The 14,523-nt window shown below is 40.1% G+C and overlaps 1 long non-coding RNA gene across 3 annotated transcripts; it reads right to left on the bottom strand.

Moving 5' to 3' along the window:
- Positions 1-1,011: 1,011 nt before the first annotated feature.
- On the bottom strand, positions 1,012-5,790 carry LOC110798393 (uncharacterized). Of its 3 annotated transcripts, none has more exons than XR_008926267.1 (4): positions 5,562-5,790; positions 5,334-5,455; positions 2,559-2,667; positions 1,012-1,261 (listed from the first exon to the last, which is right to left on the bottom strand). It is a non-coding gene; the product is annotated as an uncharacterized lncRNA (long non-coding RNA). The 3 variants fall into 3 exon arrangements; XR_008926266.1 differs by having other exon boundaries at positions 5,334-5,466; positions 5,570-5,790; XR_002536066.2 differs by having other exon boundaries at positions 5,334-5,790.
- Between the last annotated feature and the right edge of the window lie 8,733 nt (positions 5,791-14,523).

Here is a 14,523-nt window from a genome sequence, read left to right as displayed (position 1 = left end):
TTGTTGGGGCTATCTCGTCCAATTTATATTTTCCCTTACCGAGTCATGCGTCAATATGGTTTAAGGCAGACTATCCCCTTTTCTGATACGGTACCACCTAAGGTAGCGGCCTTTTCACAAACACGGGTCCTAGCGTGGGCTAAGTATTATGATGGTCTCCCGCGTTGGGCCATAGCTACAAATGGGTTTGTGGGTCTTTCTGAAAACTACAAGTTGTGGATGAGCTTCGATGATAAAGATGTGAGGGCCGAGGCTCGTAATGGGGAGCCAGCTGAGCTTTTGATACCTCGTATTCGTGTTAGGTATGAGGGTCCTGATTCTGCCAAACCTCGTACCTATAGTATTAAGACTGTGAAAGCTCGTCCTGATCGAAAGCGAAAGGAAGTTCCTCCCCGTTCCAGTTTCAGGCCTAAAAAGGTGCCTAACACACTACTACAAAACAGGATTATAGCAACGGCAATAAACCGTTACCATAGACCAATTAACCGTTGTAATAGGCCTATAGCAACGGTTTAAAAACCGTTACCAATAGGGGGCGTTGCTATAAGTCTATGGCAACAGTTTCTCGGATTTAGGCAACACTTGTGATAAACCGTTGCCATAAATAACTAAGGCAACACTTTTTATAGGCAACACTTTTAACATATGGCAACAATTATTCAACAACTTAAGCCAACATTTACGCATTTAAGGCAACAGTTTTCGCTAACTTAAGGCAACACTTATTAGTTTGGTTTTGGTAGAAGTTTAAAATTAAGGCAACACTTTCTTATACTTATGGTAACACATCGAATTGTATTTATAGCAACACTTTCTATTGAGTGTATGACAACCTTTTGTTTTTTATTTATTAATTATGGCAACATTTTCATTTGAGTTTATGATAACGCTTTTATTTGAGCTTATGGAAACACTTTCAATTGGTCCAAAGCTACGTTCGCAAATGGATTTTAGTTATCCATATTCATGTAATAAATAAGAACTACGTATAATAAGAAATTTCATAACAAATAAGTTCAAAAATGTACACATTTCAAATACCTTAAATTCATAAGCATAATATCTTTTACAATTGTCTGAATAGTAAAAAGAAAACATAAGTACTAAAACTAAATCCACTAAAATAAAATAAAATCTTGCAATCACGGTCCGATTACTCTATTTTTTTAAACCTATCTACTATGTAATATTTTTGTGCCAAAAACCCTATAAATCTTCACATATTTAAAGTAGCTTGTAACTCTTGAATACATGCACCATCCTGCACATCAAACAAATCAAGTGTAACATTTTCATGAGAAACTTATAATCAATGAATAAAATCCAAATACGAAAGAAAAAAGAAGCATGAAAATGAATGACTAAAGCTAAACTTTAAGAATAATAGGTAAATGGCAACTTTTTTCAATACCCAATGATTCATGTAAATTTATCAATACTCCCACTGTAGTCCCTTATGTATTACAAAAGTCTAAACATAAATTGATAGTGAAAGTGGAAAATCCGGCAGAGTTCCATTTGTAATTGAACTATCCACAAAAATAGAACTAATTAAAACCTGTTCCAAATCCATATGACAAATAATTTCAATCCAACACAAGAAATTTGTACAAATCGACAAATAAAAATAAGGTACAAAAAAAAAAGTTCAAATAAGTTAAGTTAAGTTAAATAAAGTTCAACCAAACATAGCCTTTTTAGTACGGATCTGAACTTATTAAACTTTATCCGAACTTATATTGGTTGTAAAATTAACTTAAAATCCCTAACCAAAACTTAACCAACTTATATTGCCTAATAATTTTTAAAGAATGAAAAGAACAAAGGCCTTTAATTCATAAAATAGTATTAGATAGAGAAAACACATAGCTAATGATAAGGGTAAAACAAAATTAATAAAAATAAAAGAAATGAAACAACAATATAGCAATTACTGATATTTGTCACTACAAGGAAACGCAAAAGGTCAGAAATAGTAATAGATTCATAGCATAGGAAACTTGATGACTCACTTGTGATGAGAGAGTTCAAAAGGATCACATAATCACGAATAAAGACTTGTTAAAAATAAACTAGTTTGCACACTTTTTGTTGAAATTCATATGAGTACATCATACAACTAACACTTTTTTCTATTAAGCAACTCCTTTTGTGTTACCAGTATTATTTCTTCCTCGCTACAACATGTAACTTGGTTGAAACCCTTATTCAAGGCACATACCGATGTTCTGTTGTTGTTGCTATCAATGATTAAAGTGCAGTTGTTGCAGAAGTAACGGCTACAAAAGCACGCTATCAGTACAGTTGAATTGTGTATTCTTTTATTTTATGTACTTTGTGTGTACCTATTGGTGAATGTGTATTCCAAAACATAACTTGACATTGAATGTGACTAAAGTTGCTTGATATGGAATGTGACCAAAATTTCCTGATATTGAATATGATCAATTAAAGTTTGTGTTTTTTGGGGTCTACAGGTGCTTAGAAGTTCTTTTAAGAAATTTAAAAGATGGGGTATCTACAAGAATCGGAGTACTGATGCCAAAAGCGTAGATTACCTTGGATGGAGCTGTTCTGTTCTATATCAAGACTTAAATCGAACAATGTCTCGTCTCTAACTGTGACGGTCTCACGCCTCAGGCACTTCGTTTCATTTGTCAATATACCCTGCATTCGTGTCTTGCCATCAGTAACCATGAAATAATTTGCAGAATTAATAGCATGAATTACATATTGCCTGCAATATATTGCTACAGTACAAATCAGTGTTTAGGATCATGACAAATCAACTGAAGTTATCAAAAGCTATAAGAAAATGTTGCTGAAAGCCTGAAACAACCATCGCCAGTTCGCCACTCGATATAAGTCTTGTTGATGCAGGGTCTAGAGGACTGGAGACATACAATAGTGCATAGCCTTACCCTAATTAGTCTAAGACTTCCACAAATGTCTCCAAAAGATCACCCACATGAAACTTTTTAAGTTTAAGGGCAAATGGTTACATAGAGCTCTTGCTTGGCTTCTATTCCTTGTGAGAATTTGCTTTAAAAAGGGGAGGGGGGAGAAATATTATGGGGTCTGCACTTCTGCTCGAAGGGACAACTATATAGTAACAAAGCATGCCAAAGATCCCCAAGTCGAAACATTAACGAAGTAAAAAAGCAGCAACTACTGGAAAAAAGAAGAACAGAAAAGCTCGACAAAGGACACAAGTAGTAATAGGAGTCCAACGTGAATATTTTTATGAACCCAAGTAACAAGAGGTTCCTTCTGTACACCATTGGCAAAGCCGTTTCAGCTTCATTACAGAAGGGTGTCATGGTGAAACAACGAATACATGGGCCATGGTTGGCATGGTAGAACCTGTCAACATGCGAGTACAATACAAGAAAATACAATGGTGACCAAAATTATTTTCTCAAATTGTCACGAGAGAAAACTAGGCTAGCCTCTAGAAAAACACTCGAGTGAAACATCTTTTTGTATAATAGAAGCCAGGTTAACATTAATGGGATTGAACCACCTTGACCAATTGAGGAGGGACAATGATGCCATGAGACGCGAGGAATCTATTTTCAACCTTCACAGAAACAATGGATGGATTTGTGGCACACAAAAGCTTAAAGTACATAGATGGCAACATCAAATGTAACAAGTGAGAAAAACATAACAAGAATAAGTCGGTGCCATAGTGTTAAGCTGTAAACCCAAACTCAACAAGAATCATAGCAAATTATCATTCAGGAGACCAAGTTGATTTTTTCTAATCTATAAATAGCTAATTACTGATGAACATTGTGTTGCTAGCCTATTAATCACCTAAAACTGAACAACAAAGAAGATCAGAACATAACTAAACAACAAAGAAGATCAAAACGAAAGTGAACAGCAAAGTAAATCAGAACAGAACTGAACAGTAAAGCAGATCATAACTGAACTGAACAGCAAGCAGCATATCAGAACAGAACTGAATAGCAAGCAGCAAATCAGAGCAGAACTAAAAAGAAAACCAGATCAGAATGTGTCTACTATTAGTTGGCTATTAGTTTGTTGTACTCATTTCATGCCTTTTTTGGATTTAAGTCAATACATATCCTGTCAAGAATGTGTCCTTTGGTTTACTTGCTTAAGGCATGGAAAGTTCAAACTAGCATCCACCAGTGGATCAACCAACAACAGAAAATATTAGGTTGAAATGCATAAATTTTATGTCTTAATACATTTACACCAGTGGATGGAAGACTCTAAGTTACATAGCCTAGGCCAGTCCCCATCTCCTCTAAATTATCAAAATCAAGCTAGGCTCGTGCACCTTATGTATCTATGGGTTTGTACATGTTGTTGGCATGGTATTTGATAGTGAGATCAGGAGGTACAAAAGGCAATAAGGTTACCTGCAGCTCAACAGTACCAACTAAACAAAAAAGCAACCAACTCCAATCGTCAAAAACACCAAAATCACTATAGCAGTAGTATAGACTAGAGTACAGCAAATTGCAACTCAACATCATCACCAAACAACTAACTGATCAAGACAACAAAAGAAATAAACAGAACTGCAGCAAAACAACTGAATATTTACTAAGCAACGCATTGAGTATGTGAGTCTGTGACCACTAAATCACAAACCAATTACAGGTACACTATTATTTCTGCCTAGATCAGACAATCGTTTGTTTAACATTATTTTCAAGTAATTTTTCTTGTTTTTCATTTTCTATGTAGACTCAAAGAGTAGTTAAACTTCTGCAATACTCCGTTCAAACCAGAGGCAGATTCAGCCTGCCCCAATAACTGTGATGTGCTTAAAACGCAAAGCACAGGCTAATATCGGAAATTTACAAGGAGAAAGTACAGGGAGCTAGGGGATTAATATGGGAAGTTCCAAGACAATTTGCAAACCCCTGTTATAAACTATTTAGAGACACACTGATTGGGAAAAAGTACAAGCTGAAGAAACGCTAAACATGGGAACTCAACAACAAAAATGAATGTAATGACTAATTGACTTTGTATCTTTATACACCCTTTGAAACAAACTTGAATCTAAATTAATTGTATTGATCAATCTTAATTATCTACAAATCATGATGAACAATCTACTCCGACTCCCTCCACAAATAATTACAGATTTCATCCAAAATAAACCATTGAATCAAAAAAATACATGAACAAAAATCAAATAAATTCCCCAATTAACCTAATTCCCTAATAGAACCCTAATTTAGCTCTAAAAACCACACAAAAAAATATTCAATTATAATCACTTAATAACTTAAACAGCTAAATCGTGAATTTTAAGACCAAATTCGAAAAGATCCATACCAACTAACCTTGTTCTTCTCGTTGATTCAGAAACGCAATTTGCTAATTTGTCTGTATCTCCAACTCAGAGTCCCAATCGCCAATTCAGAAACCTCCAATTCCCTAATTAGCCTAATTCCCTTATAGAACCCTAATTTAGGTCTCAAAACCACACAAAAATAAAATCAATTATAATCACTTGATAACTTGAACAACAAAATTGTGAAAATGAAGACCGAATTTGAAGAGATATATACCGTCTAACCTTGTTCTTCTCGCCAAATCGGAAATGTAATTCGCGATTTTGTCGTTATCTCCAATTCAGTGACCCAATTGCAAATTCAGAAACGCCAATCTCCATTTTGCCTTGCTTGAAGAAATGATTATGAAAGGATCAAGAGCCACGATGTGGATGGAAGATAAGAAGAACGAAGAGGGTTTGGGGATAACCAAAATAGTGAAAAGTGGGAAAGGAGGGAATCCTAAAAAAACTGCGATCTATGGAAAAATTCAATAACCTAATCCAATATTTTTATTAATTATTTTTTAATTTTTAACTTATTTTAGATACTTGACAAAAACCGTTGCAATATTTCATCTAAATATAAAAAAAAAAGTAAAAACTGTTGCAATAAAATAGTGATAATATACAATTGTTGCCATAATTTTTTTATAGCAACACTTTTTCAAAGTGAAAGTCTACTCAAATTGATAATTATTTAACTGTTGCAATAGCTATGATATAGCAACGCCAGTAAAACTGTTGCATAAAAGGGCGTTGCTATAACCCTTTTTTCTTGTAGTGACATGAAGGGGCCTGCTGTTGTTAAAAGAAATGCAGGCTCTCGCGGAGATCGTCGCCGGAACAATGTATGGGTTAGGAAGGCTCAGCCGCCTGTAGAGACAGTGGCTAGTCTAGTTGATAATAATCCTTCTCCCACCATTGCCTGTGCCCTTGAGGCTGAGCGGGCTATAACTGAGAATGTTTCTGAAGCCTTGGCATCTTTGGAAGTTAGTGTCCAGGAGCCGGTTCTTATGGAGATTGATATTGGGGCAGCGCAGAAGACTGTGGGGGTGGATCCTGCAAACATTGCCCTCTACAAGACTTTATTTGATGATCCGGAAGAACTAGAGTAGTGTAGTTCTTGCTAGGGTGTAGGTGCCCTCTGTTTATTTCAGTTGTGTTTGTTTTTATTCTTAGCACTTGGTTTCCTTCTTATTATTTTTCAATAAAGGCGTATTTTTATTTTTCATTTTCATTTATTTTGTTTCTCCTCTTTTTTATGTTTTTATTATGCCTAACACTTTTTGCACAAAGAATATGTGTTTTTTTTATTTTTTATTATTGGACCGAATCCTTGGTAAGGATTGCCTACGCATCTTGTCAGAATCAGGTCGCGCGTAGTTCTAGCTTTAGAATAAGTTCTAATATGCCGGATTTCGGTAGATGTGCCCTGAGGTGGAAGCATATTACTTAATCGGTCAAATGAGTGAAGTATTATCATTATTTTCATCTGCCGTTTTTTTTTGCCATAAGTCGCGTAAAATATGAAATTCGAAATTCGACTAATTTGTATGGCTATATTCTTGGTAAGCCTATTTGGATACGTATTGTACCCCCCAAGTGTTCGTTATTTTTCCGTTGTGTGCGGATAAAATGACGAGCACTTCTGAAAAGAAAATTTTTGGCAGGCAGAGAGTTTCAACGCCCAGGCTGGGGCGTCAGAAATTTCGGCGCCCAGCCCTAGGCGCTGAAAATGACTTGGGCGGTCAATTTTGGACGCTTTGCTTCACATGTTCTTGCATTTATTTCTTTTTTTTGTGCCTTGATATTTTGCTCGTATTTAAAGTCAATTTTGAGGCTATTTTGGAGGCTTTTTTGACTGTTAGCGTGAAATGCGTTTTTGTCCGGATTAATTTTTTTTCTATTCGTGACTCGAAACAGTTTTGAAAATGGGGTTAGGGTGCGAAAGTTATAAAGATTTTTGTGTAGGCTTTTGAGGTGGGTTGAAGTGCGTGTTGTTAGTGAAGGGTATGATGGAATTATGTTTTATGAATCTGTTTTTTGGTAACATTTGCATTGTTTTGGATTTTGATTTCCTTTGATTTTGGGTTGCATGGATTGACTCTTATGATGACACTGGTTGGCTTTTTAGGTTTTGGGGATATGAATGGGATAGTGTGGTTTATTTTGTGGGTTTCGGGAATTGGTTCCCATGGCACTTTTTCAAAACCGAGTGGGCTTTGTTTGTTGGGCCTAGAGTGGGCCGCCTCTTTATTTTTTGTATTTTGCAAGTACATTTGGTGTTTATTTAGTGTTAGAAAAAAAATTTAGGAGAAATATTACGCCTTTTTTGATTCGGAAAGTAAGGAAAACACACTGAAATAAAACTGACCTATATTCTAAGGGGCCTTAGGGCCATCTAAAATCTCTATTATTTTTCTATCAATCTAAAGAACTACTAGGCGCTTTTTACTAATGGTGCTCTATGTGGCTCAAGCCTGGGGTTTAGTCTTATAAAACTTCGGTCCTTCACCGGTACTCATCTTGAATTCCATTCCTTTTGCATTGACCCACTGATATGTCTTCACCCATCCGTTCTCGACCTCTTCTAGTGCTGATGCAGGAGAGATTAACCGGGTTTGATCGAAACCTTCATCTTGTAAAGCTAGGGTAGTCATCACAGTCTCGTTCTCCATAGGCCTCGATTCGTTAAACAATGTCCATAGAGCCTGGTTGTCCAATATTTCAGCTGTTTTAGTCTTGGTGAGGTGGGGTGCCTCATCCAAGGTGTGGCAGTCATGGAAAATTTCAAATCCGGGTTTTAGCAAGCCATCCTGAACGAAGGGTTCAGGGAAATCACAACATGGGTGTTCCTCTCCTTCCCGAACGAACATCCCGTTAAGGGTCCTTTGATACGGGGGAAGGAGGGTGGTTTGTTTGGCTTTGTTAAGGCGTAGCCTAGACAGGCGGTCAGCAATATCTCCCTCCGTTGGTTCATAGCCTAAGCCAAAGGGAGTAGATTTGTTGGGAAAAGGATGGAATGTGTATTCCATTTTCCTTATGCCCAATGGGGTTCCTGGGAAATAACCTTGAGCTAACAGCATTCTAGGGATGACTCGGGATGCATGCGGGTCTAGGAATGCTGGATCATAATCTTCGATGAACTGGATTGTTTCTTCCATTTGAAACCCGTAAAGGTCGTCTGCAGTTTCGGCCGTTCCAACCATAGTGCAACTGACGTCGAGAGGAGGGGCGCGGATTTCTAGTACTACCCCGTTATGGTTAAGTTTAACCATTTGGTGCAAGGTAGAAGCCACACCTCCTAAGTCATGGAGCCAAGGTCGCCCCAATAGGAGGTTGAAAGTGGGCTTGATGTCGATTATTTGAAACTCCGTGGTGCGTGCCACAAGCCCTGTTTGTATGGTGAGGTTGATTTTTCCCAATACAGGCCTTCGGGAGTTGTCATAAGCTCGTACCCCTTGCGTGGAGGTTTGAAAGTCATCGTTTCCTAGCCCCAAGCAATGGGCGGTTTGCAATGGGCAGACATTAACCGCCGAACTATTATCTACGAGCGCTAGGGGGATGTTTTGTCCTTTGCATCCGACCACTAGGTAAAGGGCTTTATTGTGAGCACCCCCCTCTTTGGGCAAGTCTTTGTCAGTGAAAACTATGGCTTTTTCTCTGGCATCTCTCGTGACATGGCTAACCAATGAGTCAGGTGTGATATCTGTAGGTACTGAGATGAGGTCGAGTGAGCGAATAAGCTTTTCACGATGTTCCTTTGAAGTACACATGAGATCCCAGATGGTAATCTCGGCCTTGGTTCTTTTTAGTTGTTTCAGAAAAGGATTTTCAATGACTTCTGCGACGGTGGCGTGCCATCCATTCTCAGGAGTGTGCCTAACCGGGATGTCGTCCATAGGAGGTGGGTGAATATCCGGTTGGTATATTCTTCCGGATCGGGTGAGGTTGTCGACCTCGGGCTCCTGAGGGGTGGTGTCAATGAGAGCATACCCGGGCCAAGTTTCGGTGAAGAGATCTTGGCCCGATACTTGAGATAGGTAAATATCTTCAGCATCATCATTCCACACACCGCACACTTCTCTCTCGATTCGATCCATAGGGACCACAGCGAGTGGTGCACCTTGAGGCGTGATGTACACCGTGGGGTCGAAATTCTCTGGTTAGTCGAGAGAGATGTGACAAGAGCCGAGTGGGCTCTTGTTGTTGTTGGGTTTGCCAACGTTAGGGAGAGGTATCGCTTCATCCTCTATCATGTCCTGGATCGTATGTTTTAGATTCCAGCAGTTTTCAGTGTCATGCCCATTTCCTTGATGGAATTTGCAGTAAGTACCTTCGACCCAATATTTGCTTTTGACATGAGGGTCACGGGTGGGGCCTATAGGTCTCAACTTTCCTTGATTGGTTAGTCTTTCAAAGGCTTGTACCAAAGTCGACCCGAGTGGGGCAAACTTTCGGTCTCGGACCCATCTTCCAGGGCTTCTTCGGGCGGGAGTCACTTCTACAGCATGGACTTCTTGGGCTTGGGATGTGTTACCCCGATTATAGGTGTTGTTTTTATATGTGGGTTTGCTTTGTATTTTTTTGGCGAGGTCGTCCTCGATATTTATTCCCACATCATAAACTCTTTTGAAAGTGTCAAGTCCCAGGTACCTAAGGTGTTGTCTGTAAGCCGGGTCCAGGTTGTCAATGAATTTTTGGACCAATTCTGTTTCGGGAGGCCTATTGATTAGTTGGGCTGCCTGGTCCCTCCATCTAGCAAAGTAGGTCATGAAACCCTCATTTTTCTTTTGGAAGAGAACTTCCAGCTCGCGCATGGTGACTTGGAAATCCATGTTCGACGAGTATTGCTTGATGAAGACATTGACAAAGTCTTCCCAAGTGGGGAAGAGCTTAGGGTCCTGGTGATAGTACCATTTGAGCGGCACAGGTTCCAAGGACAAAGGAAAGGAAGGTAAGTACATGGACTTATCCACGCCTTTCAAGTTCATGGCATTCACAAAGCTCAGTAGATGATCACGGGGGTTGTCCGTGGCCTTGAACTTTGGTAAGTCAGATGAACTGAACTTTTCTGGTAGTTTGCCAGGAAAAGGTTCAGGATCGAGGGAAAAGTATTTGCTCCCCATGGTTTGCTGTAGGACCATTTTTTCAATCCTCTTCTCGTTATCGAGGTCATTTTTGGCTTGCGCTGACGCTAAAGTTTCATTTTCCATTTTCAATTGGCCCATGAGTCGGGTCATTTGAGCCATCTGCTCTTGCAAATCTTCGATGGACATGTTTGAAAGGTGCGAATCGAGGTTGGGGAGGCGGAGATCCTTGAAATGAGGGATGACGGACGGAACTTGGAGTCACTAAACCTGATGTTGGTGATGTATCTTCGAGACGCACTAACCGTTGATTCCCTGATCGACACCAAGTGGCAGGACCAGTCCTAGGCATAAGATAAGCTAAAGTTTAGGTTCCCGAAGTTTCAAGCATTACTTAGTCTAGACTTTGACTCTCTCTATTGGTTTTTCACTCTTTCTTTTGTTGGTACACTTTTTGGTTTTTTTTTGGGTCATTCTTTGGATTTTCGAAACACTTGCCCGTGTGACATTCATAGTTGTTAGCATGTTCGGGTTTTTAGTGCCGAGCATTGTCGTCGTAGGAGGCCTAACAACGACGCAAAGAGTTATTAATTTTTTTTACGAGTCGCTTTTGAAATCGAGTGCTTTTCTTTCACCCTCGTAGCAATTCTTTTTACGAACATTTTTTGTGCTACGTATTTCCCTTTTGCGCGGGCCCCGAGGCTGTTGCGCCTGACCAGAAGGCCAAGCAGCAACTTCAGCGCCCCGCGAGGGGCGTGAGAAATTCTGGCGCCCAGCCAGTGGCGTTGAAAATGCGTCCCTGGCTGATTCTCGTTTTCTGTTTACGTCTATTCTGCTTATGCGACTTCGATTTGCGTGCTTGCCTAATAACGTCCTTTACGCGTTGTGCAGCGTTTGTGGGATTCGTTACAGGCCATCCCGAGCGTCGCTTTATTGTGGCGATCATTCGGGTTTGCGGAACACGTATTTCGGTATAACTCTCTGGCAAATTAGTCTATGAATGTTTGGACAATTTTTAAGGTCGTTGGTTTTTTTCTAGGATAGCTTGTCACACACAATCACATATTTCGTTACACATAACTAACATTCATCATGAGGCGATAATAACATGTCATGTAGTTTATGATAGGCTTCTATGGGTAGTTATTTGCGCCTGGCTTGGTACCGTTTCTATCGTAGATCCAACACATGCCCCGGTCGAGGTAGTGTCTTCAACAGACGAATTTCGCTAAAGAGGCCAACCCGCAAGTGCAAGCCAAGGGGGCATGCAGGCGAGAGGGACCTAATGAGCGAGCGATTGGGTTCGGGATAGGTGTACTACCTGCACAAGTACCAAGTGGGAAACATGCGCGGCGTATGCACCCCCCTATTGGCGAAAAAAGGTATCCTTAGTCCTAACTCCCGAGGGAGCCGAGATTCGTTATGCGGTTCTGCCCGTTCACATTAATATGCTAATTTTCAGGTCGTCCCAACTTGATGGGGAAATAAACGCGGGGTAGGATCGTTTCACCCTTCGGCTATTTTGATTACCTACAAGAACGAGTATTTCCTTCACTATCCCCAGCGGAGTCGCCACTGTGAGGGGGTCGAAAAAGCACGAGGCTAATGCGTGACCTCGTCCCTCGTGGGTGTGACGATTCTTTTTTATTCAATCAAGTGTAATTGGGTTTCCTGTGAGTTTACACCCAATTGACTAGTAATATAGGAGTCGCCATTCAGTTTTTAACAACAATGAGAAAAACTGACAAAACCCGGTTATCGTGACATAAAGGGAGTGCAATTATGTTTGACCACGACGGCCGTAGGTTCCCTTGTGATCCCTGGTGTGGGGATCTCTCAACATACACCCGCAAGGTAGAGATTCAGGGTTCGGGGGACTGTAACTACCGAGAGGAGTACTCGCTCTTCGATAACTCCAGAGGCAGGATATCCTTACTAGCTCAGCATAAATAATTGAAGGGACATGCGTTAACTATTAAACTAATCTGAGTTGATTTTAACAATATGCAGCATATAATACTAGATCGATCGCGATTATCTGATTTAGATTGCATTAAGGGACCTAGCATGATAATCCAATTTCCCAAAAATATTATATTTGTTACGCGTGATAGAACAATCAGATTTAGTTAGTTTAACAGTTCATAAAAAGGGCGAGGAAAGCAATTAAATCATCGAAAAGGGACACATTACGACGCACCCTTGAGAGGTGCGTCACGGTTCTCAGAAAACTAACCACTTTGACTTTGCTATTTCTCCTTTTTATTTAACGAATCTCAAATTACGGGACAGGATACGTTCTGTTCGATTTATGGATCGATTGCGACAGAACGCGTGAACAATTTCGCAGCGTGAGGCTTAGGCTAAGGGTTGGAGTCAATACTCAGAATATAATTGTGTGTGTGTGTTTTTCACGTCGAATTCGGGGCTGTGTTTATAGGGAAGAGTTCGTGGAAAGATAGAATTGCAGAGATCTAATCCACAAAGAATTAGGAAAAAACACGTACCCAGGTATTTTCAGCGCCCAGGCCTGGGCGCCGAAGATTTCGGCGCCCAGAGCTAGGCGTTGAAAATAGGGTCTGGGCTGTTTTCTTAGTCAGATTCGGATTCCTGAAATCCGTAGTGTTTGAGACTTAATCGAGTGTTTTAGTGCGTATTAACCTTGTGACGGGATGCGTCTGGGCTCGTTAGGATTTTAATTAATACGTAACTCTTATTTCCGAATCATATTAGGAATAGGATTCTCGCAGTTTTCCATCTCATTTAGGATTTACGTTGGAGTGCAACACCTAATTCTGACAGGTTTCTATCTTTTATGACTTGCCACTTTTAGAAGCTACCCTTTACGGCAGTTACTATTTTTAGCAGGTTTCTATAAATAGCAGGTTTCGGGTGAAATGAAGAGGGGAATTGAGATTCGTTATTTTATAGGAGATGCGTTGTCAAGTGGAGATTTACGCTTTCATCATCGAACCTTTCCCTTTCGGGAATAGGGACAAAAGTAGGTGTCTACACTACCAATTATTCAGTCCTTTTTAATTCTAATCAAGTTGTTTAACCTTAAGGGATTTGTAGACCTAATCAAGAGTTTATGACTAAAAGGGCTCCCACTTAAACCAATAAATTCATATGCTTTACTAATTTTAAACATAAAAATGTATTTCTAGTCTAACCGGAAACATACAAATTTAATTAAAATTTAAAGCTCATATAAATTTATAATTGAATCCACATATTTAATTTATTTTCAGTCGTATTTAAATTAATTCATGATTTTAATTTTAGTAAAATAATTAGAATAAATGAAATTTATTATAATTATAATATTCAAAATTAAAATCCAAGAAAACAATTTAAATTATTAATTTTAAAATTAATTAAAATTATATAAACTGAAAATTTCAAATTAAAATTTTAAAACGATCTAATCGTAACACAAGGTACGCAACATCACCACGCAACACACAACCATAGGCCACACGCATGCAGCCATCGCTGGCCATGTGCGCGCAGCCTATGTGCTGCGTCGCATCCATCGCTGCACACCATCGCAAGGCGCCTCGAGGCTTGTTGGCCTCTGGCTCGCTGCGCGCGCTGACGCACGCGAGCTTGCGCTCGCTGCTCGAGGCAGTGCTCTTAGCTTGCGAGCAAGCGCTCGCTGCGCGCGAACGTTCGTCGCTGGGCGTAGCGCTCGTCGCACGCGAGCTTGCGCTCGCTGGGCGTAGCGCTCGTCGCACGCGAGCTTGCGCTCGCTGCGCGCGAGGCTTCGCACGTTGCACGAGGCAGTTGCGTCGTGGCGTAGTTCGCCTGCTGCCCACACGCGACTGTCGCTGCCTTGCTCTCGCCCTTGCCCACTCGCCCATCGCACATAGCACACGACACAAGGCAGGGCTGCTGCCTTGTGCTCGTGCATCATAGCCTTGCTCGCTGCATTCGTACCGCTTGGGCGACGAGCTCCCTTGCTCGTCGTTGCATGCCCGCACTATACAACACCCCTTAAGGGTAACACGTAGCGTCCATTGCTTTGTGCGTGCAAGTTATATGAGCGAATCGCATAAAAATTAATGAAAATTAATAAATCATATTAATTTCATAATTTTAGGGCGA

The sequence above is a fragment of the Spinacia oleracea genome, chromosome 1 (genome assembly GCF_020520425.1).
Source record: "Spinacia oleracea cultivar Varoflay chromosome 1, BTI_SOV_V1, whole genome shotgun sequence".
Taxonomy (NCBI): domain Eukaryota; kingdom Viridiplantae; phylum Streptophyta; class Magnoliopsida; order Caryophyllales; family Amaranthaceae; genus Spinacia; species Spinacia oleracea.
The sequence above is the reverse complement of the archived record's forward strand: the minus strand, read 5'-3'. Positions and strand labels throughout refer to the sequence as shown.